The following is a 25,396-nucleotide window of genomic DNA, read 5'->3' as shown; positions in this document are numbered from 1 at the left end:
CGCTAGGTAGCTAGTTATTTTTTTAGGTTCACCGCCAGGTTTTTATAGCGCTAGGTACCCTGATATACTACCCAATAATGGTTTTAACCCCCTGATTGCCCCTAGTTAACCCTTTCACCCCCTTTTGCCAGTGTCACTAAGCGATCATTTTTCTGATCGCTGCATTAGTGTCACTAGTGTCGTTAGGTAGCTAGTTATATTTTTAGGTTCACCGCCAGGTTTTTATAGCGTTAGGTACCCCCATATACTACCCAATAATGGTTTTAACCCCCTGATTGCCCCTAGTTAACCCTTTCACCCCCTTTTGCCAGTGTCACTAAGCGATCATTTTTCTGATCGCTGCATTCGTGTCGCTAGGTAGCTAGTTATTTTTTTAGGTTCACCGCCAGGTTTTTATAGCGCTAGGTACCCTGATATACTACCCAATAATGGTTTTAACCCCCTGATTGCCCCTAGTTAACCCTTTCACCCCCTTTTGCCAGTGTCACTAAGCGATCATTTTTCTGATCGCTGCATTAGTGTCGCTAGGTAGCTATTATTTTTTTTTAGGTTCACCGCCAGGTTTTTATAGCGCTAGGTACCCCGATATACTACCCAATAAGGGTTTTAACCCCCTGATTGCCCCTAGTTAACCCTTTCACCCCCTTTTGCCAGTGTCACTAAGCGATCATTTTTCTGATCACTGCATTAGTGTCGCTAGGTAGCTATTTTTTTTTTTAGGTTCACCGCCAGGTTTTTATAGCGCTAGGTACCCCGATATACTACCCAATAAGGGTTTTAACCCCCTGATTGCCCCTAGTTAACCCTTTCACCCCCTTTTGCCAGTGTCACTAAGCGATCATTTTTCTGATCGCTGCATTAGTGTCACTAGTGTCGTTAGGTAGCTAGTTATATTTTTAGGTTCACCGCCAGGTTTTTATAGCGTTAGGTACCCCCATATACTACCCAATAATGGTTTTAACCCCCTGATTGCCCCTAGTTAACCCTTTCACCAGCGATCACAGTATAAGTGTCACTGGTGACGCTGGTTAGCCAGCTAGTTATTTAGGTTCCCCGTCAGGTTTTTATATAGCGCCAGGGACATCCATATACTACCTAATAAAAATTTGAACCCCCTGATTGCCCCTAGTTAACCCTTTCACCAGTGATCGCCGTATAAGTGTTACGGGTGACTCTGGTTAGTTTGCTTTTTATAGCATCAGGGCACCCACCATTTATTACCCAATAAAGGTTTAACCCCCTGATCACCCGGCAGGTGATATCAATTAGGTTTTAGGGTCAGGGTCTGCGTCGCCCCAGGCAGCGCTAGGTTAGTGCCAGTACCGCTAACACCCACACGCAAAGCATAAACCTCCCGTAGTGGTATAGAATCTGAACAGATCAATATCTGATCTGATCAGATCTATACTAGCATCCCCAGCAGTTTAGGGTTCCAAAAAAACGCATTGTTAGCGGGATCAGCCCAGATACCTGCTAGCACTTGCGTTTTGCCCCTCTGCCCAGCCCACCCAAGTGCAGTATCAATCGATCGCTGTCACTTACAAAACACTAAACACATAACTGCAGCGATCGCAGAGTCAGGCCTGATCCCTGCGATCGCTAACAGTATTTTTGGTATCATTTTATATTTAAATCCGGAAGGCAGTGCTTGGTTTTCGGGGTCCCGTACGTGGCTAGGCTCCCAAAAAGTCCCCCACATGTTGTATCTCCGTACTCAGGAGAAGCAGCAAAATTTATTTTGGGGTGTAATTTGACTTATGCCCATAGCATGTGTGAGCAATATATCATTTAGTGACAACTTTGTGCAAAAAAAAAAAAAAGTAAAATTCCTGCAACTTGTGGCAAAATATAAAATATTTCATGGACTCAACATGCCTCTCAGTAAATAGCTTGGGGTGTCTACTTTCCAAAATGGGGTCATTTGGGGGGGGTTTGTGTTATTTTGGCATTTTATAGCCTTCGAAACTGTGATAGGTAGTGAGGAGTGAAATCAAAAATTTGCACCCTTAGAAACCCTGAAGGCAGTGATTGGTTTTCGGGATGCCGTACGCAGCTAGACTCCCAAAAAGTCCCACATATGTGGTATCCTCGTACTCAGGAGAAGCAGAAGAATATATTTTGGGGTGCAATTCCAGATATAACTATGGCATGTGTGAGCAATATATCATTTAGTGACAACTTTTTGTAAACTTTTTTTTTGTGTCATTATTCAATCACTTGGGACAAAAAATTTTTTTCAATAGGCTCAACATGCCTCTCCACAACTTCCTTGGGGTGTTTACTTTCCAAAATGGGGTCATTTGGGGGGGGGGTGTTTTGTGTTATTTTGGCATTTTATGGCCTTCGAATCTGTGATAGGTAGTGAGGAGTGAAATCAAAAATTTGCACCCTTAGAAATCCTGAAGGCAGTGATTGATTTTCAGGGTGCCGTACGCAGCTAGACTCCCAAAAAGTCCCACATATGTGGTATCCTCATACTCAGGAGAAGCAGCAGAATATATTTTGGGGTGCAATTCCACATATAACTATGGCATGTGTGAGCAATATATCATTTAGTGACAACTTTTTGTAAACTTTTTTTTTTTTGTGTCATTATTCAATCACTTGGGACAAAAAAAAATATTCAATGGGCTCAACATGCCTCTCCACAACTTCCTTGGGGTGTCTACTTTCCAAAATGGGGTCATTTGGGGGGGGGGGTTGTGTTATTTTGGCATTTTATGGCCTTCGAAACTGTGATAGGTAGTGAGGAGTGAAATCAAAAATTTGCACCCTTAGAAATCCTGAAGGCAGTGATTGGTTTTCGGGGTACCGTACGCGGCTAGACTCCCAAAAAGTCCCACATATGTGGTATCCCCATACTCAGGAGAAGCAGCAGAATATATTTTGGGGTGCAATTCAACATATAACTATGGCATGTGTGAGCAATATATCATTTAGTGACAACTTTTTGTAAACTTTTTTTTTTTGTGTCATTATTCAATAGACTCACTCACTCATTATTCAATAGACTGTAATAGGGTTCCAAAGTTCACACGAAGTATGTTATATACTAGCTCCGTCGAATCTTCTTTATACATTCGACAGACACCATAAGCCTTCAAAGACAGATTCGACTGTAATTCATGTGGATTTTCGGTCGAATGCAATTTTTGAAAGAAAAACTAAATAAATAAAAATGAATTTCGGGAGTAACTAAATAAATAAATTTTTTGGACGAAAACTAAATTCCGAAACGAAATATTTTACTCTGCACATGTCTAGTTGGCGATTCCCCACCCTAGATTGTACTTCTTTGCCTCCCAGCTACAGCATTTGGTTGGGGGAGGGACCCCAAAGGGGGGCTGCCCTAGCCAAAGGCTGATGTTGGTGGGCTGTCCTCGCAATACTCTAGTCGAGGCCCTGGAAGCCAATTAATTTGCCGTAGATTATCCAACGATAAATATGATTAATAAAATATGGCAAACAATGAAAATCCTGTTGGGATACCAGGGGGTATCAGGACTGGCTCCCCTTTGGGATAACAGTAACTTGGTTGAACTAGCTAAAGTAGAAAGATCTAGGGAATGGGTGTCCCAAGGGATTACTCGAGTGAGTCAATTATTTGTAGGCAAGGTTATTAGATCATTTGCTGACCTAAGACAAGAATTTGATTTATCAAATAGATCTTTTTAGAAATACCTACAGGTTAGACATGCAGTACAAACCCAATTTAAATCTCAAAGGGTGCAGTGGACCCGAATCCCAAATCTCATAAAAATAATATCCTTGGAACCATCTAACGGATTAATATCCCAAATATATGCCAGACTTGGCGACCTAGCAATGGATGGTGGCCCGATTAAGAATAGAGTAAGTTGGGAGCAGGAAATAACTGTCAAATGCGGAATGGGAATCAATTCTTCAGCAGGGTAAACTGGTCTCAATCTCCCCATCCCATAGAGTATCACATTTTTATTTCATTCATCGTGTATATTATACCCCCAAGAGAATGTTAAAGATGGGTCTGCGAGATAACGACCAGTGTCCGAGATGCCCAAAGCTTTTCAGATACCGGATGAATGTAAGTGACAAGGCTGTAGTATCCAAAAAAGGTAGAACCAGTCCTTAGGTGCCTATTCTTGGCAAGAAAGTTGATTGCTCAACACTGGCAGGTGCGTTCGCCGCCGTCAATTGAGATGTGGTCGACCAAGGTAAATTTAATAATGGGAAATGAGAGAGACTTTTTCGTAAAACAGGGCAACCACGGTAAATTTATAAGACTGTGGGGGCCCTGGCTGGAAAGACTGGGTCTCCCCCATAAGTGAAATAGTAATGTCAGGTCCTATAAGAATGTCCGAGCGAGTCCTTCTTGTTCGAAACCCTGTTGGTCTCCTCTGTGTTGTTTTTTTTTCTCTCTACCTTCTTTTTATGTTTCTGTGTGCCCTCTGTGGGCTCCCCCTCTCCCCCCCCCCGGGAGTCTCCGGACCCTGGGGGGCTGGCCTGGGGAGGACGGGGGGTGCAGAGGGGAATCAAAGAGGTTACTAATGAGTGTCTAATAAATAATAGTAGGGCATAGGGTGGGGGATGGGTGGGGGCAGTAAGGGCTATAATAAACCTATTGATATGTATGTTATGCTGGATTGAATAGAATAAGGTTATATTTGACTAAATTATATGCAAGGTGATGACTACCAAAAAAAAAAAAAAAAAAAGAAGTGGCTGCATGAAAAAAAAAAAGATTACAATATATGCCCAACAAGGACAGCAAGGTACTGGTGTGTTGCTGAACTTTGAATGGTAATACCAAAAATGATGCCTGCGGGTTTAGGTATCATCTTGGCATCATTCTTTTCAGCCAGTAGTTGGCTTTCATGTAAAAGCAATCCTAGCAGCTAATTAGCCTTTAGACTGCTTTTACAAGCAGTGGGAGGGAACATCTCCCCCCCCCCGCTGTGCTCCATGGTTATCTCTGGCTCTCCTGTCCCAACAGGGAACCTGAGAATGCTGCCGGTGGTTCTACCAGCTAACCATAGAGCTGATCAGAGACCGGAATGGCTCCAATCATCTCTATGGTCTAGAAACTGAAAGCTACGAGCATTTCATGACTTAGATTTCGCCGGATATAAACAGCGGCATTGGGAAATTTGGAAAGTATTTTATCACACCAATATTGGTGTGGTCAGATGCTTTGAGGGCAGAGGAGAGATCTTGGGTCTAATAGACCCCATTTTTTTTCAAAAGAGTACCTGTCACTACCTATTGCTATCATAGGGGATATTTACATTCCCTGAAATAACAATAAAAATTATTAAAAATAAATATATATAAAGGAACAGTTTAAAAATAAAATAACTAAATAAATAATAAAAAATAAATAATAAAAAAACACCCCTGTGCACGAACGCAAGCGTCGGTCTGGCGTCATATGTAAACAGCAAAAACCCCCAAAAACGAATCACTGCCTTCAGGCTTTCTAAGGGCGTAACATGGTGATTTCACTTCCTCACTACCACAGTTATGGAGGCCATGAAATGTCAAGATAGCACAACCCCCCCCAAATAACCCCATTTTGGAAAGAAGACACTTCAAGCTATTTGTTGAGAGGGATGTTGAGTCCATGGAATATTTTATATTTTGCCACAAGTTTCTGGAAAAGTTTTTCTTTTTTCTTTTACATAACGTAGTCACTAAATGATATATTGCTCAAACATGCCATGGACATATGTGAAATTACACCCAAAATACATTCTGTTGCTTCTCCTGAGTACGGGGATACAATATGTGTGAGACTTTTTGGGAGCCTAGCTGCGTACAGGACCCTGAAAGCACCAAGCACTGCCTTCAGACTTTCTAAGGGTGTACTGTAAATTTTTGATTTCACTCCTCACTGCCTATCACAGTTTCGGAGGCCATAGAATGCCCAGATGGCACAACCCCCCCCCCCCCCCTCCAAATGACCCCATTTTGGAAATTAGACACCCCAAGCTACTTGCTGAGAGGTATGGTGAGTATTTTGCAGATCTCGATTTTTGTCACAAAGTTTTGAAAACTGAAAAAAGAAAACAAAATACATTTTTCTTTTCTTTCTTCATTTTCAAAGACAAATGAGAACTGCAAAATACTCACCATGCCTCTCAGCAAATAGCTTGGGGTGTCTGCTTTCCAAAATGGGGTAATTTGGGGGGTTCTGTGCTATCTTGGCATTTTATGACCTTCAAAATAGGTAGTGAGGAGTGAAATAAAAAATGTACGCATTTAGAAATCCTGAAGGCGGTGCTTTGTTTTCCGGTTACCGTACGCGGCTAGGCTCCCAAAAAGTCTCACACATGTGCAGGGCAGGACTTAGGGTGGTGGGGCCCCTGGGCTTCAGTCACTTTTGGGCCCTACCTTCTATACATTACTGTATTTATCGGCGTATAACATGCGCCAGCATATAACACGCACCCCAAGTTTAGGAGAGAATTTTAAGGAAAAAACTTACATTTAAATGCCCATCAAATCAATGCAGCCTTATCAGTGTCCATCTGCAGCCTTGCCCGTCCATCTGCGGCCTTGTCCTGTGTCATTGCAGCCTTGTCAGTGTCATTTGCAGCCTTCTCAGTGTAGCCTTGTTGTTTGCAGCTTTGCCCCAGTGTCATTTGCAGCCTTGAAGTTTAAAAATACAGAGATACAGAGCCTTGTGTATCTTGGCGGCTCTCGGGTCCTCTCGGCAGTGTAACAACATATTCGATGACCCATCGCAGTTTGCTACGGAAGTGTTGTTCCATCGCTGCCATCTTGGTACACCCCACACTCGTCCACAGTAAGGATACACTAAGAAGGGGTAAAGCGGACATGTTACACCCACCGTAGTTTTGCATTTTACATGTATTTATAACAGTAAAGTCAGTTTATATAGTGAAATACAGGACTTAGAACTCCGTCTGACTACTTAGATCTTGAATTTTAAAAGCAGCAGCAACCCTGCTCATCTCACAGGTTTGCTAATCTGACAAAAGTTTGCTGCTTTTAAAATTCCACATCTAATAGTCAGTTGTAAGTACTGTATTTCACTATATACTAACTTTAATGTTATAAATACATCTAAAATGCAAAACTCCGGTGGGTGTAACAACATGTCCTCTTTACCCCTTCTTAGTGTATCTTTACTGTGGATGAGTGTGGGGTGTAGCAAAATGGCGCTGACGGAATGTCACTTCCCCAACAAACTGCGAAGGGTGAAGCCCAATGGTAAGTCCGGCCCTGCACATGTGGTATCCCTGTACTCAGGAGAAGCAGCAGAATGTATTTTGGGGTGTAATTCCACATATAACCATGACATGTGTTAGAAGTATATCATTTAGTGACAACTTTTTGTAAAAAAAAATCTTTTTTTGTAATTTTTCAATCACTTGGGACAAAAAAATTAAATATTCAATGGGTTCAACATACCTCTCAGCAATTTCCTTGGGGTGTCTACTTTCCAAAATGGGGCAATTTGCAAGCAGTTTGTTCACCCCTGCCATTTTAGCACCTCAAGAAATGAGATAGGCAGTCATAAACTAAAAGCTGCGTAAATTCCAGAAAATGTACCCTAGTACCCTTTTTCTGTTTATATCACAAAAAATAAAAATTGCAGAGGAAATCAAATACCAAAAAGGAAAGCTCTATTTGTGGGAAAAAAAGGACCAAATTTTGCATGACCACGCAATTACCAGTTAAAGCAGCACAGTGCCAAATTGTAAAAAGTCCTCTGGTCTTTAGGCAGCCAAGTGGTCTGCGGCTGAAGTGGTTAAAGAGTCACTAAATATTAGTAACAATGGCTTTGAATTGACAAAATGCCTTTTTTTTCATTTTTGGTGTCACAGAATGTTAAAGCTGATGCAAGAAACAATAATTCCACATGCTTAGCGATATCAACTGCTCAGCATGAAATGACAGTCAAAAATGTGCATCTTTGACTTTGGCAGGGAAGTGTTCACAATGAGTCCCTTTATCGCAGGTAACTTCCCCTAGCAGACTTCCAGGCAGTGTCCTTCGAGGACACAACCACAGCGTCTTGTACATATCCCCCCTCTGCCCCAATGCCAAGGAGGTGGGGGTAACAGTGGAACTAAAGCAATGGACTAGGGAGGGGGCATCTGCATTTTGATGCAGTCACCCGGGCCTATGCTCCACTACAAATTTGAACTCCTGGAGTTCCAGGTACCAACGAGTAATCATGGCATTAGTCCCTTTACCTTGTCTCATCCATGCTAGAGGGGCATGGTCTGAAATCAGCCTAAACTTCCTCCCCAGGAGATAATATCTGAGGGATTCCAGAGGCCACTTAATGGCCAGACACTCTCGCTCAACTATAGCGTAGTTTTTCTCAGCTGGTGTCACGTTCCTACTGAGGAAGACTACCGGGTGTTCCTCGCTATGAACAACCTTTGAAAAACCACTCCCAACACTACATTGGAAGCATCAGTCTGGACAATTAACTCTTTTGAAAAATTTGGTGCTATCAGGACAGGGTGTTGCCACAGTGCGGACTTAAGCTCCAAAAATGCTTTTTCAGCACCTGCATTCTACTCAACCATGACCGATTTACGATCCTTAGTCAGATCGGTCAACAGAGCTGCCAATGTGGTAAAGTTGAGTACAAACCTCCTGTAGTTTCATACCATGCCCAGGAATGCACGTACCTGATTCTTTGTGAGGGGGCGGGGCCAGTCCTGTATAGCCTCTACCTTGCTGACCTGAGGTTTCTCCACCCCTCTATCCACGATATATATCCCAGGTATTGCACCTCCTCCATTCAGAAAAGCACATTGTTCAGGGTTTATTGTAAACTCCTCTCAAAAAGGGAAGAGGGTGCCCAAAGGACAAGCTAAGCTAGCTGCACCCCCCCGTAACAAATATGGAAAAAAGATAAGAAGTTCCCCATGTTTTTTTAAGCAGCAATGAGGATGCAAAAGATTCATAAAAATTGACTTGGTTTTATTGATCAAAAAACTAGTCATAACATATCTAATAAATGCAGGAATTAAATTGTGAGCTCTGGTGTTCAGCAGACAATAGATCCTACTGTGGTAAAGATACAAGGTACAAAGTACAAATATAATTCATACATTCATTCTAAAAGAGTAAAAAAGTATTCAAATCAATATCCATTTTGTAATTTCAATAACCATCTGGCATGCTTAATACCCCAATGCATTTCAGCCTTGGACGATTTACGGCCTTCTTCAGGGAAGATTTCTCTTATCTCTGCATTTCTACAGGCATATCAAGATGACAATTATTTAACATTGAGCTATATCACTGTTATATATTCATATACATTAACCAATAACATTTACCCTTCACCAGAGGAGTCCTTTTCACATAAACCAGAGTCTTTTATTCTAAAAGCCCCAAACAACCTTCTTCCCTGAAGGTGATTCCATGAATCGCTGTATTTATGTCCACCCCACACCTACCCACCTGGGTGGGGGTAGGGGGGCACCAGCCAGGGAGCCCACCAGCCTACAAGTGGTGACAGTGTTAGAGAGTCCACCCATAGCAGCAAGAGTGCCCACTATTGGGGGAGCAAGGCACCCGAAAGTAATGATTGACATAGTCATGGTCTGTATTGTTACTTACATAAACATGGCAAATTTATTTTTTGTATGTAGATGCACAGGGAACAGGTAAAACAAAAACATAAGGCATGAGATGCAATTTTAGTATGCACCACGTGCTCATTATTTACATGTTATGTTAATTAATAATCAATGTAAGATATTATTCATTTAGTATCAATTATTAAAACTACCAAATAGTGATTTAATTATGTGATGAATTTAACATAAAATAGTGTTGCAGGTGAACCCGCAATGATTTAGAGTGAAAACACCCTGGTGTTGTGATGAAAAGTGCTTGCAAGTGGAGAAAAAATAAAAGTAATAATGATAAATATAAAAAAAAATAAAAACAACCACTAGATGCAAAAGAAAAAGTGTGCATGTCTATAATTGGCTGAAGCCAGTGCCTAAAATAAAGTGATAATAAACCATAATGTTACATTTCTGCATGTCTTTGGTGGGGGGGCTGAAATAATCTTGATGCGAGGTAAAACAATACCAGTTCAATCTACTGTTGAGGTGTATATGAAACATCTGTGTCGCCAGCAGTAACTTATTTTATTCAGGGGATTGTGAAAGACAGTAGCACAATACAGTCATTAAAGTGTGTCTTTCTCCATGTCTCACTGTATTACACATACCAGCATTTTCATATGAAGATGAGGAGATGACACTGCTTATGTTGCAGTTCTTACTATAGATGGCTCTGGTCATTGTTTCAGACAAACAGATTGTTTTTCACTCAAAGTAAAAAAAAAAAAAATTATATTTTTTTATAGCTGAACTCCAGTAAAAAAACATTTTTCTATTTTCTTGTTGCTGATCTCCTACCTTCACCAGCTATGGTACACATCTTCTGAGCTCTGTAGTTTCTCTGCAGTAGCCTGCTGATTTTGCAAAAAAGCAGTTAATCCCCCATGGTTTCCTGTTTGTAAGACCAGTGGCTGCTATTGTATTTCTCTTGTACTCTCAGTCACCGGTCTTGGCACTTCCCATTTGTATTCCTATTTATAGCAAGCAGGGCGGAAGGGTCTCATAGACCTCAGTCTGTATCGCCCATAGAGGTGGTGTCCTCCTCCTCTTTCCTCCTCCTCTGCTCCCAGCCAGCAGCAACCCCAACACCCACCACTGTGGCCGCACGCCAGCCATCCACCAACCTGTCACTGCTGCACACGGGATCGGGATTGTTAGGAGAGCCGGCCGGATGACACAGACCGATGATCTCCCGTGGCAGATCTTGTAAGTGAAACTCTGGCCGCTGTAAAGTCTCGCCTTCTGGACCAGAATTGGAGCAGTGTGCTGTCTATTACAGGAGTTGGTCCAGGAGGTGTGGCTTTAGAGTGCCCGCCCGGAGTTCCACCTAAAAGATCTGTCACAACGGCAGATCATTGGTCTGTGTCCTCTGGACGGTGTTTTGCTGAGAACTGTCCCCACATGGGATAGTGTCCGCCCCGTACTGCGCAAGCGCTGCGCCTGCGGACAAGGAGATGGCAAAAGTCTCCAAAGATGAACGGTGCCTGCGCGCTTAATAGTACCTTGTGCCCTGAGTCCAGGTTCAAGCCCCACCATGCAAGTGGACATACGGTAGATGATGTTAAACAGCACTTAGTAAGATGGCCCCTCTTGGGCTCGCTTCGCTCGCCACGCTTGGGGCACAGCCTCGCTTCGCTCTGCAATTTTTTTATTCAAACTCTATGTCCACTTGGATGGTGGGGCTTGAACCTGGACTCAGTGCGCAAGCGTCGTTTGGCGTCTCCTTGTCCTCCGTACTGCACAAGGGACAGTATTAGACAAGACACCGGCTCTCTTAACGATCCTTGCTGTACTGAAGGGCATAGATAAGCTGCACTGATGGGCACTGAGGAGGCTGCACTGATTGGGCACTGAGGAGGCTGCACTGATTGGGCACTGAGAAGGCTGAACTGATTGGGCACTAAGGATGCTGTACTGATGGGCACTGAGGAGTCTGCACTGATTGGGGACTGAGGAAGCTGCACTGATTGGGCACTGAGGAGGCTACACTTATTGGGCACTGAGGAGGCTGCACTGATTTGGCGCTAAGGATGCTGCACTGATGGGCACTGAGGAGTCTGCACTGATTGGGGACTGAGGAAGCTTCACTGATTGGGCACTGAGGAGGCTGCACTTATTGGGCACTGAGGAGGCTGCACTGATTTGGCACCGAGGAGGCTGCACTGATTGGGCACTGAGAAGGCAGCATTAAGGCAGCACTGATGAGGCTGCACGTTAAGGCAGCACTGATGGGTACTGAGATGGCAGCACTGATATGCTGCACTCATGGGCACTAATAAACCGCACTGTTGGCACTGATGAGGCTGCACTGAGGTGGCACTGATGAGGCTGCACTGATGGGCTCCGATGAGGCTGCACTCATGGGCACTAATAAACCGCACTGCTTGGCACTGATGAGGCTGCACTGAGGTGGCACTAATGAGGCTGCACTTATGGGCACTGATACGCTGAACTGATGGGCACTGAGGAGATTGCACTTATGCCCATTGATAAGGCTGCACTGATAAGGCAGCACTGAGGCGGCCATGATGAGGCTTCACTTATGGGCGTGATAAGCTGCACTAATAAGGCAGCACTGATGAGGCTGCGAATATGTTTGCAGTACATCACTGCATACTAGTACGGTACAGTTTATTTTACCAAATCATCACATTGTTACGTGCCCCAGAGCGCCATATCTTCAATCCCCCTATTGCCATAGCTGATAATAAAGTTAAGCAATCCCCTATATTCATCATGTCTAGTAGGCCTAAAGCTACAGGCAAAGGTTATTCACATGCAGGAAATAGAGGGATTGCAAATATTGTATCTGCAGGACTAAGCAGTGGTCAGGTCGCATCTTTGGGAGGCATAAAAATGCCTGTTTTTTGTTCTGGCTGTGAGCAAGCTACACAGCCACAGCACACAGAATATGTTGTGGAGTGGCTCACTGAGCCTTTGCCATCCTCCTCCTAGATGCAGAGCAGCACATTTTCCCCAGCAGCTGCAAATACGCCCACTTCTTCCTCCCATTCTATAGCTAACCCCATATCATTGCCCTGAAAATTGGCATAGAGGAGCACAGCACCCATAACTTGTGGCACCAGGATGTGCATACATTTATTTTATTTGATATTGAGGAAGAGAACAGCAGGAGCTTAGAGGGAAAGAACAACAGACAGTTAGCAGCAACTGCCATTGATGTTAATGCAGTTGCAGCCTCCTCTTGAGTAGTCTCATGTGGTGAGGAGGTCTGAAATTATGACGTGGCAGCAGACCATACCAGATTGCCTGAGATTGGGGAAGGAAGTAGCTCTCCTATATTGCCAGAAGGTATAATCCCCTGCCCTTTTTTTTTTAAACATAGGGTCCCCCCTAAAATCCATACCAGACCTAAAGTGCCTGGCATGAATTTTGGAGGCTTCACGCAGGTTTTTTTTAACAATATCTCAGCTGTTTGTTTACATTCACCTATCACTAAGGAACCCCTAGAGGACAGCTAAATGTGCCAGGCAGGCATGAGCCACTAGTTGTTAGGGCACTGGTGCTACCTGGTTCCCTAACAACCCAAAAAAGTGGGCAAGTGACGTGGCAAGTGGACAATCCACAACTTGTGTCAGGTGACGTGGCAAGTGACGTGGCAGGTGATGTGGCAGGTGATGTGGCAAGTGGACAATCCACAACTTGTGGCAGGTGACGTGGCAAGTGACGTGGCAGGTGATGTGGCAAGTGGACAATCCACAACTTGTGGCAGGTGACGTGGCAAGTGATGTGGCAGGTGACGCGGCAAGTGACTTGGCAAGTGGACAATCCACAACTTGTGGCAGGTGATGTGGCAAGTGATGTGGCAAGTGGACAATACACAACTTGTGGCAGGTGATGTGGCAAGTCACGTGGCAAGTGGACAATTCCCAACTTGTGGCAGGTGATGTGGCAAGTGGCACATTAAATACAAGTATACTGCTGCTCTCACAGCTGCTGCTGCTCACTTTGGTCTCACAAAATGGCTGAAATAGTTAATAATACTGTTTTTTGAGCTTGGGGAGGGTCTTATGATGTTATCTTAACTAAACGCTTATAGACGCAAACACGGTAAAACACTGCTAAATGCGGCATGCAATCGGGGCAAAAAACGGGCGTTCTAAATGCCGGTTTCAGCTTTTAAAAACATGTATTCAGCAGAATGAAGGAACCAAAAAAACTCTGGATAGCCGTACTCCGGATCAGGTAAAATAAGTTGTGCCTTTATTATTTCCACCAAAGAGCCTTCACATCATACAAGTTACAACAGCAAAGGGAATGTAGAACAGGGAATACTGACACGTTTCACGCTGAAATTAGCGCTTACTCGTAGCCCCTTTCCCTTTGCTGTTATAACTCGTATTATGTGAAGGCTTTTTGGTGAAAATAATAAAGGCACAACTTATTTTACCTGATCCGGAGTGCGGCTATCCAGAGTTTTTTCGGTTCCTTCATTTGGCTAGTGCAATCAGCCTGCACCTGGGACCCCTATCTGTTTGGAGTGGCCAGTTTCTTGGTGGATCAGCCTGGAGCGGTGGATTTCTTTTTATGTGTTCAGCAGAGTTTGCCCCGGCGTCTCGTGTGCATGCGGCAGCTATAGATCATTCAGAATCACTGTCATTACACACAAAATGCAGAGTTTAATCTAGTTTTATATCAATTTACTGACTGAATTTTCTAAGCATATATCCAGGTATGCTAATTTTATAATTTCTGCCTTTTCAAAATCAATCCAATTCTATATTATGCAAATAACATGTTGTGCTGTCAAACATGACCTTATCTACATGAAGTCCGTCAATTAGAATAAAAGTAAAAAAAGGAAGAAATAATAATCAAAAATTCCAGCTATGAATCCATAAAGTGAACTTGAAAATGTATGAAAAATGAAAAAGTGAAAAATGAAAAAGTGCTCCCCACAGGATAAATAGGGAAAAATATATCTGCTTACCAGATATTAAGACCGCCCAAGGTCTATATGAGCATTCATTCCTCACTATGGGTATAACCACCTTAGTTATTCAGCCTATTTGATTGGATTCCACAGATGTTTCCCCACAGTTATTATCCTTCAAGGGAACTCCAGAGTCCGATCACACAGTAAAACATATGGACGATGAAGATAGACTCATTGCGCAACATTCGTTAAATGCACACAGTAGTTTATTAAAAGTTCTACGTACAGCAGAAATTATAGAATTAGGCTTAAATGGAAACACTCTATTGTCCAGCACCCTCCACGGGTGCTCTGACCTCACCGCTGCTCCGCATCTAGCCTGATGTACGTTTCGTCCAATGGGACTTCTTCTGTGAGGCAGTAAGGGAATTCTATTATATGGCTTTTGATATTGTATTTTAGCAGATACGTATGTATGTGGTCCTTTATCAAACTCCCCAAGTATCATACCCACTACAGAAGTTAAACAAGCCTGTAATTATTGGGTAAAAACTTTTATCCCTATATAAAGATAGATACAACATTGGCCTTGTGCCAGTCCATTAGTACCAAGCAAGTTGTTAAGGGTCTCTATAAATTAGAAAAAATGGCTGAAAAATAAGAGAGCTCAATTCTTTGAGGATTTATGGGTGCAAACCATCTTGTCCATAGGTATTATTCACTTTTATTTTGCTTTACAGTTAATATCAATGCATTCATAGTCTTTAATTTGAAGTTTAACCACTTCCTTCCCCACCCATAGTCAAATGGCATCCGCAGGAGTGATCTGGCATCCTGTGTGGGCGTCATATGACGTCCTTGGTTTGTCTGCCATCTAGGGGGGCGTCACTTGGGCTCCAATCCGCGTGCCTGACGGCTGCAATGTCCGCTGGGCTCCCGTGATTGGCAGTAATACAGAGCAGGGACTTGGATCTGTGTGTGTGAACAGTACAGAGGAACACGATCAATCTCCTCCCCTTGTGAGTCCCCTCCCACTACAGTTACAATCATTCCCTAGGCAACACATTTAACCCCTTGATCACCCCCTAGTGTTAACCCCTTCCCTGCCAGTGACATTAATACAGTAATCAGTGCATTTTTATAGCACTGATCAAGTGTCCGATATGTCCGCCGTAATGTCACAGTCACAAGAAAAAAAAATGCAGATCGCTACCATTACTAGTAAAAAATAATAATAATAATAATAATAAAAATGCCATAAATCTATCCGCTAATTTGTAGACACTATAAATTTTGTGCAATCAATTAATATACACTTATTGAGATTTGTTTTACCAAAAATATATAGAAGAATACATATCGGCCTAAACCTAGGAAAAAATTTGTTGTTTTTTTTTTTTTAAATTGGGATATTTATTATAGCAAAAAGTAAAAAATATTGTGTTTTTTCAAACTTGTCACCCTTCTTTTATTTATAGCGCAAGAACGAAAACCGCAGAGGTGATCAAATACCACCAAAATAGATCTCTATTTGTGGGGGGAAAATGTAATTTGGGTATAGTGTTGCCTGACTGCGCAATTGGCATTCAAAGTGCAACAGTGCTGAAAACTGAAATTTGGCCTGGGAAGGAAGGGGTTGACAATGCCCTGTATTGAAGTGGATAAAAGGCAAAAGTAAGCAGTAGTATACATGCAAAAAAAATAAAAAATGTATAGTCCACAGCAACCCTTTCAATAGAATAGAATGTAAAACCTGCAACTTAAATGTAAACAGAGTGCCCACTAGTGACTGCACATACCTCTCAATGTCTTTTCAAGTACCCTATGACCACAGAAAGAGGGGGGGCTCTATAATGCAAACAGCAACTTAAAAAAAAATGTTGAAGACTGTCCCCCTTTCCTCATTTTCCTACTGGTTACAGAGCCTGCACATCATGTATAAGGACCAACATGTAATTGTAATATGTAAAATGCTATCTGTCAATTTGCTTCCAGAAGTCAGTATCTGTATATCGGTTTACCGCTGGTTTTAAGTCTTTATGCATTTTATGAAGGACGTAAAGAGGTCCTGGCAGGTGCCTGCTTCTTCATTCCTGTTGTAAATTTACATTTTTGTTTTATGAAAAGGGTCACTTTAAATCTATGAGGAAAACAAAAATAGGACATCTAGTTCTGTAGCAGCTATGTACATAACATTTCTATTTTTCTAAATGTGTATCCTCTTTGGATAAGCAGAACAGAATTAATAAAAGCAGCAAATTTAATGATTCAAGTGCAGCCAGCACGGAAAGGCAAGATCCAGTCCAGTATCATGGAGAGAGGATTTTCCTTGTTGCTAGGAAAACCAAATACGAAAAAAAAAAATGATGGCTAGGTTAAGGCGATCAAACTAATGGCAGGATGTTTACAAAAATGCAATTCTAGATGTGTCACATTAATAATTTGCTTTATATATACCATGAGAATTGAGTGCAGAGTCAATGAAAAGATTAAACATGCCAACTGTTTATCTGTAAGGTAACACCAGATGCTTAGAAAAGGAATTCAATCTGCATGGCAGAATGCCTGTGTGAAAGCAGAAACAAATATGCAGCCTCATATCTGCTAAGATTATTCCTCTTCTAATATTCAATGATTTACTGAAATCATTTTATTAAAGAAACATACCTCTTACAAAGTAGCACTGCAGACCTACATAATGAAATTAAAACTAAAAGCCAGTGCATGATGCTGGGTAAGAACACGAAGAAGGAACATTGTATATTAATTAACATTTTAGATTAGAATACGCTTGTGGATGATTCCAAGTGGGATGGCACTGTCAGCGATCACTGTTTAAAGGGCTGTACACTCTTTTTTAGGTAAAACGTATAATTTTTTTTAAATGATGGTCTAAGCATTTTGCTTAGGTTCTGTGTATAATTATTAGTGTTTAAATGAATAGAGGTGTGTATCTATCACAGGGTGGTGTCTGTGGATACACTAAAAAAATTAATCAAATGCCACGTCCTGGTTATCACTTTACAGATATAAACACTTTTTAGGAAATAGGGAATTGGGGATAAAAAATAAAAAATGCAAATAAGAGAACCTTCACATAAAAGACCTCAAAAGAAAAAATGTGGGTTCAATTGGACTTTTTAGGCATAAAAGGAGTTGTAGAGACAACCGATATATTCAAGAGAAATTATCTCTATTTATTGTCAAAACAGATTATGTATAAAATATAAACAATCAAGATTTAAAATACAAACAAAAAAGTTTTTTCCCCCTATAAAGGCACATTTAAGTCCTAATTGATATCCTATCAAAGATAGTATAATCCACTCAAAATTTCCAAAAAGGAAAAAAGAAATACACATTTATATAAATATAAAGTAGAGGATATCAGGTATACAGTCGAAACTTAAATATGTTCTGGTGCTCTACCTGTTTCGCGTTTATTGAGTAACGCTTCTTCAGGAGCTGATAACAGTATTATTCCTTCGTGGGTGTGTCCCAGGCAGGGAAAACCATGCCATGTTAGCAATAGACTGAATCACACTATTGGGACCCAAACTCTTAGATGCTAGTATCATCACCTCCAGCCACCTGTCTGTGTCTTGTATAATGTAAATGAGTCTAGTCTGGCTTGACACAGATTCTAAAGAATATTTCACCTATTGTTGTTTAGTTGTTTGTGCTAATTAACCTGCAATTGAGTTGTTAGTGTGCTAGGAGCCGAAAAGTCTTATCCCTCAGTCAACTAGTCTGAGTGTTGATTTAGATAATTAGCTCATGCTAATTAGGTTAGGTTTTAGTCTTCTACTGTATTATAAATACTTGGCATTTTGGTTCTAATAAATCAGTCCATGTTGAGCAGCTAAGCAAGTCTCATCTTGTTTTGGGCTTGTAAGTGATTGGAATATCTGATTGGAGTCAGATTGGAGGAAGCGGGATATACTGACGGAAGCACTCAATCGGAGTGTAGGGATCGGTTCCGTCACACTCTGATTGCTTCTACTGTGCTGATGCAGAGGCTAAACAGTAGGGGCATTGTCTGTGCATTTTGACAGGATGCTCTGGGGGGGTTTGAACACCCCTGACCCCCCTTATCTATGTCCCTGCTTGCCAACTAAGCCAGTTTAAATTCACTCATCTCAGTGAAAGTTCTGTTACTAATTTGCTGTCCCCTCAAAATAACTCAACACGCAACCATTAATGTCTAATGGCAACAAAAGTGAGTACATCATTAAGTGAAAATGTCCAAATTGGGCCCAAAGTGTCAATATTTTGTGAGGCCACCTTTATTTTCCAGCACTGCCTTGGTCATGGAGTTCACCAGAGCTTCACAGGTTGCCAATGGAGTCTTCTTCCACTCCTCCATGACGACATCACAGAGGTGGTGGATGTTAGAGACCTTGCGCTCTTCCACCTTCCATTTGAGGATGCCCCACAAATGCTCAATAGGGTTTAGGTCTGGAGACATGCTTGTCCAGTCCATCACCTTTCCCCTCAGCTTCTTTATCAAGGCAGCGGTCTTCTTTGAGGTTTGTTTGGGGTCATGTTATAATGCTGCCCTCTGGTCCAGTCTCTGAAGAAGGGGGATTATGCTCTGCTTCAGTATGTCACAGTACATGTTGGCATTCATGGTTCCCTCAATGAACTGTAGCTCCCCAGTACCAACAGCACTCATGCAGCCCCAGACCATGACACTTCCACCACCATGCTTGACTGTAGGCAAGACACACTTGTCTTTGTACTCATCACCTGGTTGCTGCCACACATGCTCGACACCATCTGAATCAAATAAGTTTATCTTGGTCTCATCAGACCACAGGACATGGTTCCAGCAATGCTGGCAGCACTTATATGTTTATTTCCCATAGACAACCTCTGGATATGACACTAAGCACGTGCGCTCAACTTCTTTGGTCGGCCATGGTGTGGCCTCTTCTGAGTGGAACCTGTCCTGTTAAACCATTGTATAGTCTCTTGCACCTCAGTTTCAGGGTCTTGCCAATCTTCTTATAGCCTAGGCCATCTTTATGTAGAGCAACAATTCTTTTTTTTTCAGATGCTCAGAGAGTTCTTTGGCATGAAGAGCCATGTTGAAATTTCAGTGACCAGTATGAAAGAGTGAGAAGGATAACACCAAATTTAACACACCATTTCCCCATTCACAATTGAGACCTTGTAACACTGACGAGTCACATGACACTAGGGAGGGAAAATGGCTAATTGGGCAAAATTTGGACATTTTCATTTAGGGGTGTACTCACTTTTGTTGCCAGCAGTTTAGACATTAATGGTTGTGTGCTAAGTTATTTTTAGGGGACAGAGAAAATTGAGTACTGTCCGTGATACTTTTTTTATTATTTGCACTAACATACAATTTTTCAGGACAAGCTTTCGGGGTATGTCCCCTTCTTCAAGGTCCAAGCAGTACTGATTTACAAATTTTTAAGCAGAATGTAAAAGACAAAACAAAAAAATTTGTAAATAAGTACTGCTTGGACCTTGAAGAAGGGGACATACCCCGAAAGCTTGTCCTGAAAAATTGTGAGGGGTGTACTCACTTTTGTGAGATACTGTATATCATGCCCCCTGAGGTTATATCCACCATCGCTTCTGCTGAATGCTGCCCACTGGGGAGGTAAAGGGGCATGCTTGAAAGGGCTGCCTAGAACTGTGGTCATTAAGCCTAACATCAGCCTGTTCTGCAAAGGTAAGCAAATTGGAGATGGAACCCTTTTTCAAAATAGCATGCCGCCACAGCACTATAAATTTTAGTGGATGTGAATACGCATATCTCAGCAGATGTGTGAGGGTGTCATTAACAATTAATGGCACTGCTGTGTATCTGCTAAAGGGCAGCACGTTTCTGTGGTTTTGTGTTCCCAACAGAAAGAAATGTGAACGCAGGCTAAATGACTCGGTTTCATTGGTGGTTAGTGTAAATCTTCTCATTACATTGGAGCTTGGTGTACAATCCTTTCATTCACACTAGTGGTCAGTGTGAAGGTCCCCCTTACATTGATGGCCAGTGTACATTCTTCATTACATTGGTGATCAGCGTACATTTCCCTTTACATTGGTGATAAGTGCAGAATTGCCCTTACACTGGTGATCAGTGTAAATATCCCTTTACATTGGTGGTCAGTGTAGAAGTGTCACCCTACATTGGTGGTCAGTACAAATCTCCTTGACAATGGTTCAGTGTAAATTCCCCCTTACATGGAGGTCATTGTATATTCTACACTGGTGGCTGGTGTAAATGCTCCTATTACATTAGTGTCAGTGTAGAAATCCCTCTTTATATTGGTGGGTGGCATAAAATCCCCCATTGCATGGTGGTCAGTGCAAATCCTCCCTCACATTGATGGTCAGTTTAAATCCCTCCTCACATTGGTGGTCAGTGTAAAATCCCCCCTATATACCAAAGATTTCCAGCTTTGCTCTACATGATTCAGAATTTGCCACAGTGTACTGCCTCCTTACTAATCCCATCCCCCCACCACTGCCACTGATCCCATTGACTCCCCAGTATTGCCACAGATCACACAACCCCCTCCCCCAGCACTGCCACTGATCCCAGCAGTCCTAGGATCCCTAAGAGTTTTCTGTCGACTGATGGGTCCCCTCACATCCCCAGTCCATGGTGTGCAGGCAGTGAGGACATGATGTGCTGTATCCTTTAGCAACCAATCAGTAAACAGTAATGCTGTGCACTAATCTCTTGCAACCAATTATTGAGCGGTAAGGATGTGCAGTAACATCTAGCAACCAATTAGTGAGTGGTAAGGATATCCAGTAAGCTCTAGAAACCAATCAGTGTGCAGTATTGATGTACAATAATCTCTAGCAACCAATCAACAAGCAGAAGTCATGTGCTGTAACCTCTAGCAAATAATCAATGAGCTATAATGTGTGCTGTAACCTCTAGCAGCCAGTCAGTGAGCTGTAATAATACACTGTAACCTATGGTGATCGCAATCGCTGCCTGATTTGATTCAGTGAACTGAGTCTAGCTGATATTTATTGTATGTCTCAGAGCAGGTGGAGAGCGAAATTACATGAAAGGGGGGGCAAGAAAATGTCTGCAGAGGGTCCAAACAATATTCAAGATGGCCCTGGCTGCTGCACACAGAAGGCTTTTTATTTCAATGCATAGAATGCATTAAGATAAAAATCCTTCTGCCTTTACAATGACTTTAAATGTCGCTTCCATCATCTGTTCTAGCAAAAGTAATCCATGTGCAAGGCAGTGACCCTGGTCAAAGTGCCTTGCAAAACCCCAAATAATTCACCCCGGGATAGGCCTTTGTGACCCTTACTTGATGCCCAAAGAGGAGGGAAACTTGGAGGATGTGATAACTAACCACCCACCATCAGGCCAATGAATAGACTACTGCTGTACGGAGTCCAGGAAACTACAGTACCTTTACAATTAAAGGCTTACAGTTCTCATTGCTCTCCTACATTACTATCAGACTGCAACTGAGCCAGATCTCAGAGATTAAGGGTTAAGCATTCTGTGTAGGGGGTGATTTAAAGGTTAACTGTTAGGTAGGATGTTAAAAGTTAAAGGCTTATTTTAGGTGTTGGGTTAAGGGTTTGTGCTTTATTGATAATGAATACTTTAGAAACTGGGGATATTTTGGGGAACTTCAGTATTTGCATTTTTTTTCAGCACCAAGTGTCCTACACTAAAAAAACAACCACATGAGAAGGTAGAATTGGGTTTAGTTTGAGGTTCCCTACCCCTGGTTTAAGTGGTCTAAGGCGGGGGTCCCTAACCCCCGGGCCGTGGACCAGTGCCGGCCTGTGGCCTGTTTGTAGCCAGGCTGTGAAGGCAAGCAGAGAGATGACATCATCTCTCACCTTCCACCCCACAGCACTGCTATTCTGCCCTCACTCTAGGTTGGATGGAACCCAGCAACTGTACATGTGCCAGTGTTCCCACTCGGATGGCGTAGCGCTGGAGAGAGGCTTAGAGAAGAGCCTTTTGCAGCAGAAAAAACCCTCACAAATTGCCTTGAATTATTAAAGTGAAATGCTGCATTTGGTGGCATTTGGTGGCAGGTTACACTGGAAAGTGGCACGCTGCATCTGGTGGCAGGCTATGGTGGCAAGTGACACTGTGCATCTGGTGGCAGGCGCAATGGCAAGTGACATGCTGCATCTGATGGCAGGCAACGGTGGCAAAAGACGCGCTAAATCTGATGGCAGGCAATGTGGTAAGTGACACGCTACATTTGGTGATAGCGACGGTGGCAAGTGACACACCGCATCTAGTGGCAGGCAATGTGGCAAGTGACACGCTGCATATAGTGGCAGGCTATGTGGCAAGTGACATGCTGTATCTGGTGGCAGGCAACGGTGGTAAGTGACAAGCTGCAGCTGATGGCAGACAACAGTGGCAAGTGACACATTCAGGGCTCTCGCTGATTCTGCATTATTGTGAGTTGATCTATTTCATTATATTTTACAATGTTATAATAGAAATAATGCAATTCCAAAATCCTGACATCACATCAACCATGGTGTTGTGATAATTGCTGTGCTAACACTAGCCATTGCCCTGTAGAGACTGCCTCCATCGTCAATCCCCCCCCCACACACACACCAAACCCCAGCACCAGCCCTTACAACCCCCCCCCCCCCCCCCTCCGTTCCTTGGCAAAATTTTCTTGCACAGAACCGGTCCCTGGTCCCAAAAGGTTGGGGACTTCCGGTCTAAAGCCCAAAAGTTCTTATGGTGGCCCTGGCATGCTGTATTATGCTGACCTCTATATGTTATTCTTAATGTGGCATCCTGCTTTACTGGAAGTATTTTAATGTCATCCTCATTGCTGCTATTGGTTCATACAATACTGCTTAAAAAACTTTCTGTGAATGGCAAGTCTTGGCCATTAATTTTCACTGATGTGGTGTATCAGTGTTTAAAGTGATGCTCTCGCTATGCTGAATAAGAAACTATATGACAGCCAAGCTGTAAAAGAAGTGGTATGTTTACTTTTATGGTAGCCAGCAAGTGAATTAATCACTCTCTTACAGAAACCTGGGAGCTGCTGTTATCTGACACTTCTAGGTATCGTGATTAAAATGCCTCCAGCTGTTCGCTGTCATTCCTCCTGTTGTTTTCCATTTCACTACAGGACAGTCCAGCTAGTAAAAGGAACCACAGCGAGTGACAGGTGTCAATCTCATTGACAGATCAAAAAGCATGTGCTGCGAAGAGTTCTATAAAAAGCAAATAATTAATTTGCCAGGCTAGCCCTAATTTATTTCTTTAACAAATTGACAGGATCACTTTAAGGTCACAATTCATTTTTTTTATTATTTTTTGGGCTTCTTTCCTATGTGTTTTTTTTAATTCTGTCCTATGTGTTTGGAAAAGCTTTTCCAGTAAAAGCTAAAAGTAAAAAAAAAAGCTAAACCTTTTTTACATTTTTTTTGGGGGGGGGGGTAGGGGCCCCTCTTTTTTTTTAAAGGGGACTTCCAAAGTTGGATGATCGCACCCCACTTCCCCCCCACCCCCCCACAAACCACTACTGGGCCAAGGTTGTGATGAAGAAGCCCCTGTCCTCAGCAACATGGGGACAAGGTTCTTTTCCAGGGGGTTCCCCTGGAAAATTACTCTACCAATGTCCAATGTTGAGGCCATGTGGTCTGTTCAGGCAGGGGGCCTTCCTAAACAGCCACACTGCATGCTTGGATAAGTGTCTGGTATGGATTTTGGGGGACCTCACACTTTTTATGCTGTTTTTATGGCATGAGGTTCTTTCTTAAAATCCATACTATGTTGTATGATACTAAAAAAATTCAAATTGTACCGGCGTTCAGATTTGCCCCCCTTCTATCCTTTATTATTATAGGTGCGCTGCAATCCCAGTCTAGATCCCCCACCTTGAGGGCTAAAGTGAATATACAATATATATTGGGGGATTGCGCCTCCCCACCCAATGTGAATAATTTTAGATGTACTAGTGCCAAAACTTACTAAGTGATCACTGTGCCACCTTAGTAACACATAAACTCCCCAAAGTATATACAAAACAATATATTATAATAATATATGTATTTGCAAAATTATCGTCCTTCATATGCAATGGTATTTCAACAACTCCAACTGTATCTTAATCACTGTTCATCTTCTAATGAAAAATCCGCATGTGTCACCAAAGAAAACTAAGTCTGTGCCACCATCACCCAGCAGAATGGCCACTCACCAGATGTCACCAATCAGTAAGCCTTCGGTCCATTCAACGGATAACCAATCCTCAATGTACTTCTCTCGTTAGCAATTCCTCAACGTCCGTATATTCATAAAAAATTTAATAGAATCAATATAGTGTAAAACCGTTTCATCTTTAATAGAAAATCATAAAAACATATTGCACTCACATTTCAATGTGTCTGTTAGCCGACACCAAGCTTTTCCAGCAATGAGAAAAACACATAGGATCAGGCAAGCCAACGATAGTAAGAATAAGAATAAGATATAAGAATAGTATGTCTCCCACAGCTTCTACGCGTTTCGCAATTCAACATCGTCAGGAAGCTCAGAAGTACAGAAGAAGTATATTGAGGATTGGTTATCCGTTGAATGAACTGAAGGCTTACTGATTGGTGACGTCTGGTGAGTGGCCATTCTGCTGGGTGACGGTGGCACAGACTTGGTTTTCTTTGGTAACACATGCGGATTTTTCATTAGAAGATGAACAGTGATTACGATACAGTTGGAGTTGTTAAAACACCATTGCATATGAAGGACGATAATTTTGCAAATCCATATGTTGTTATAATATATTGTTTTGTATATACTTTGGGGAGTTTATGTGGTACTAAGGTGGCACAGTGATCACTTAGTAAGTTTTGGCACCAGTACATCTAAAATTATTCACATTAGGTG

The 25,396-nt window shown here is 42.3% G+C and overlaps 1 protein-coding gene across 2 annotated transcripts in view; it reads right to left on the bottom strand.

The window, feature by feature from the left end:
* The window catches only part of CNIH2 (cornichon family AMPA receptor auxiliary protein 2), a 484,921-nt gene that overhangs the window by 424,926 nt on the left and 34,599 nt on the right, over positions 1 to 25,396 (bottom strand). The gene's annotated exons all lie outside the window — the stretch shown is intronic.

The sequence above is a fragment of the Lithobates pipiens genome, unplaced genomic scaffold (assembly GCF_037356315.1).
Source record: "Lithobates pipiens isolate NorthernLeopardFrog02 unplaced genomic scaffold, aLitPip1_a1.2 Scaffold_10, whole genome shotgun sequence".
In the NCBI taxonomy this organism is placed as follows: Eukaryota; Metazoa; Chordata; class Amphibia; order Anura; family Ranidae; genus Lithobates; species Lithobates pipiens.
Note: the sequence above shows the minus strand (reverse complement) of the source record. Positions and strands in the feature narration are given on the sequence as shown.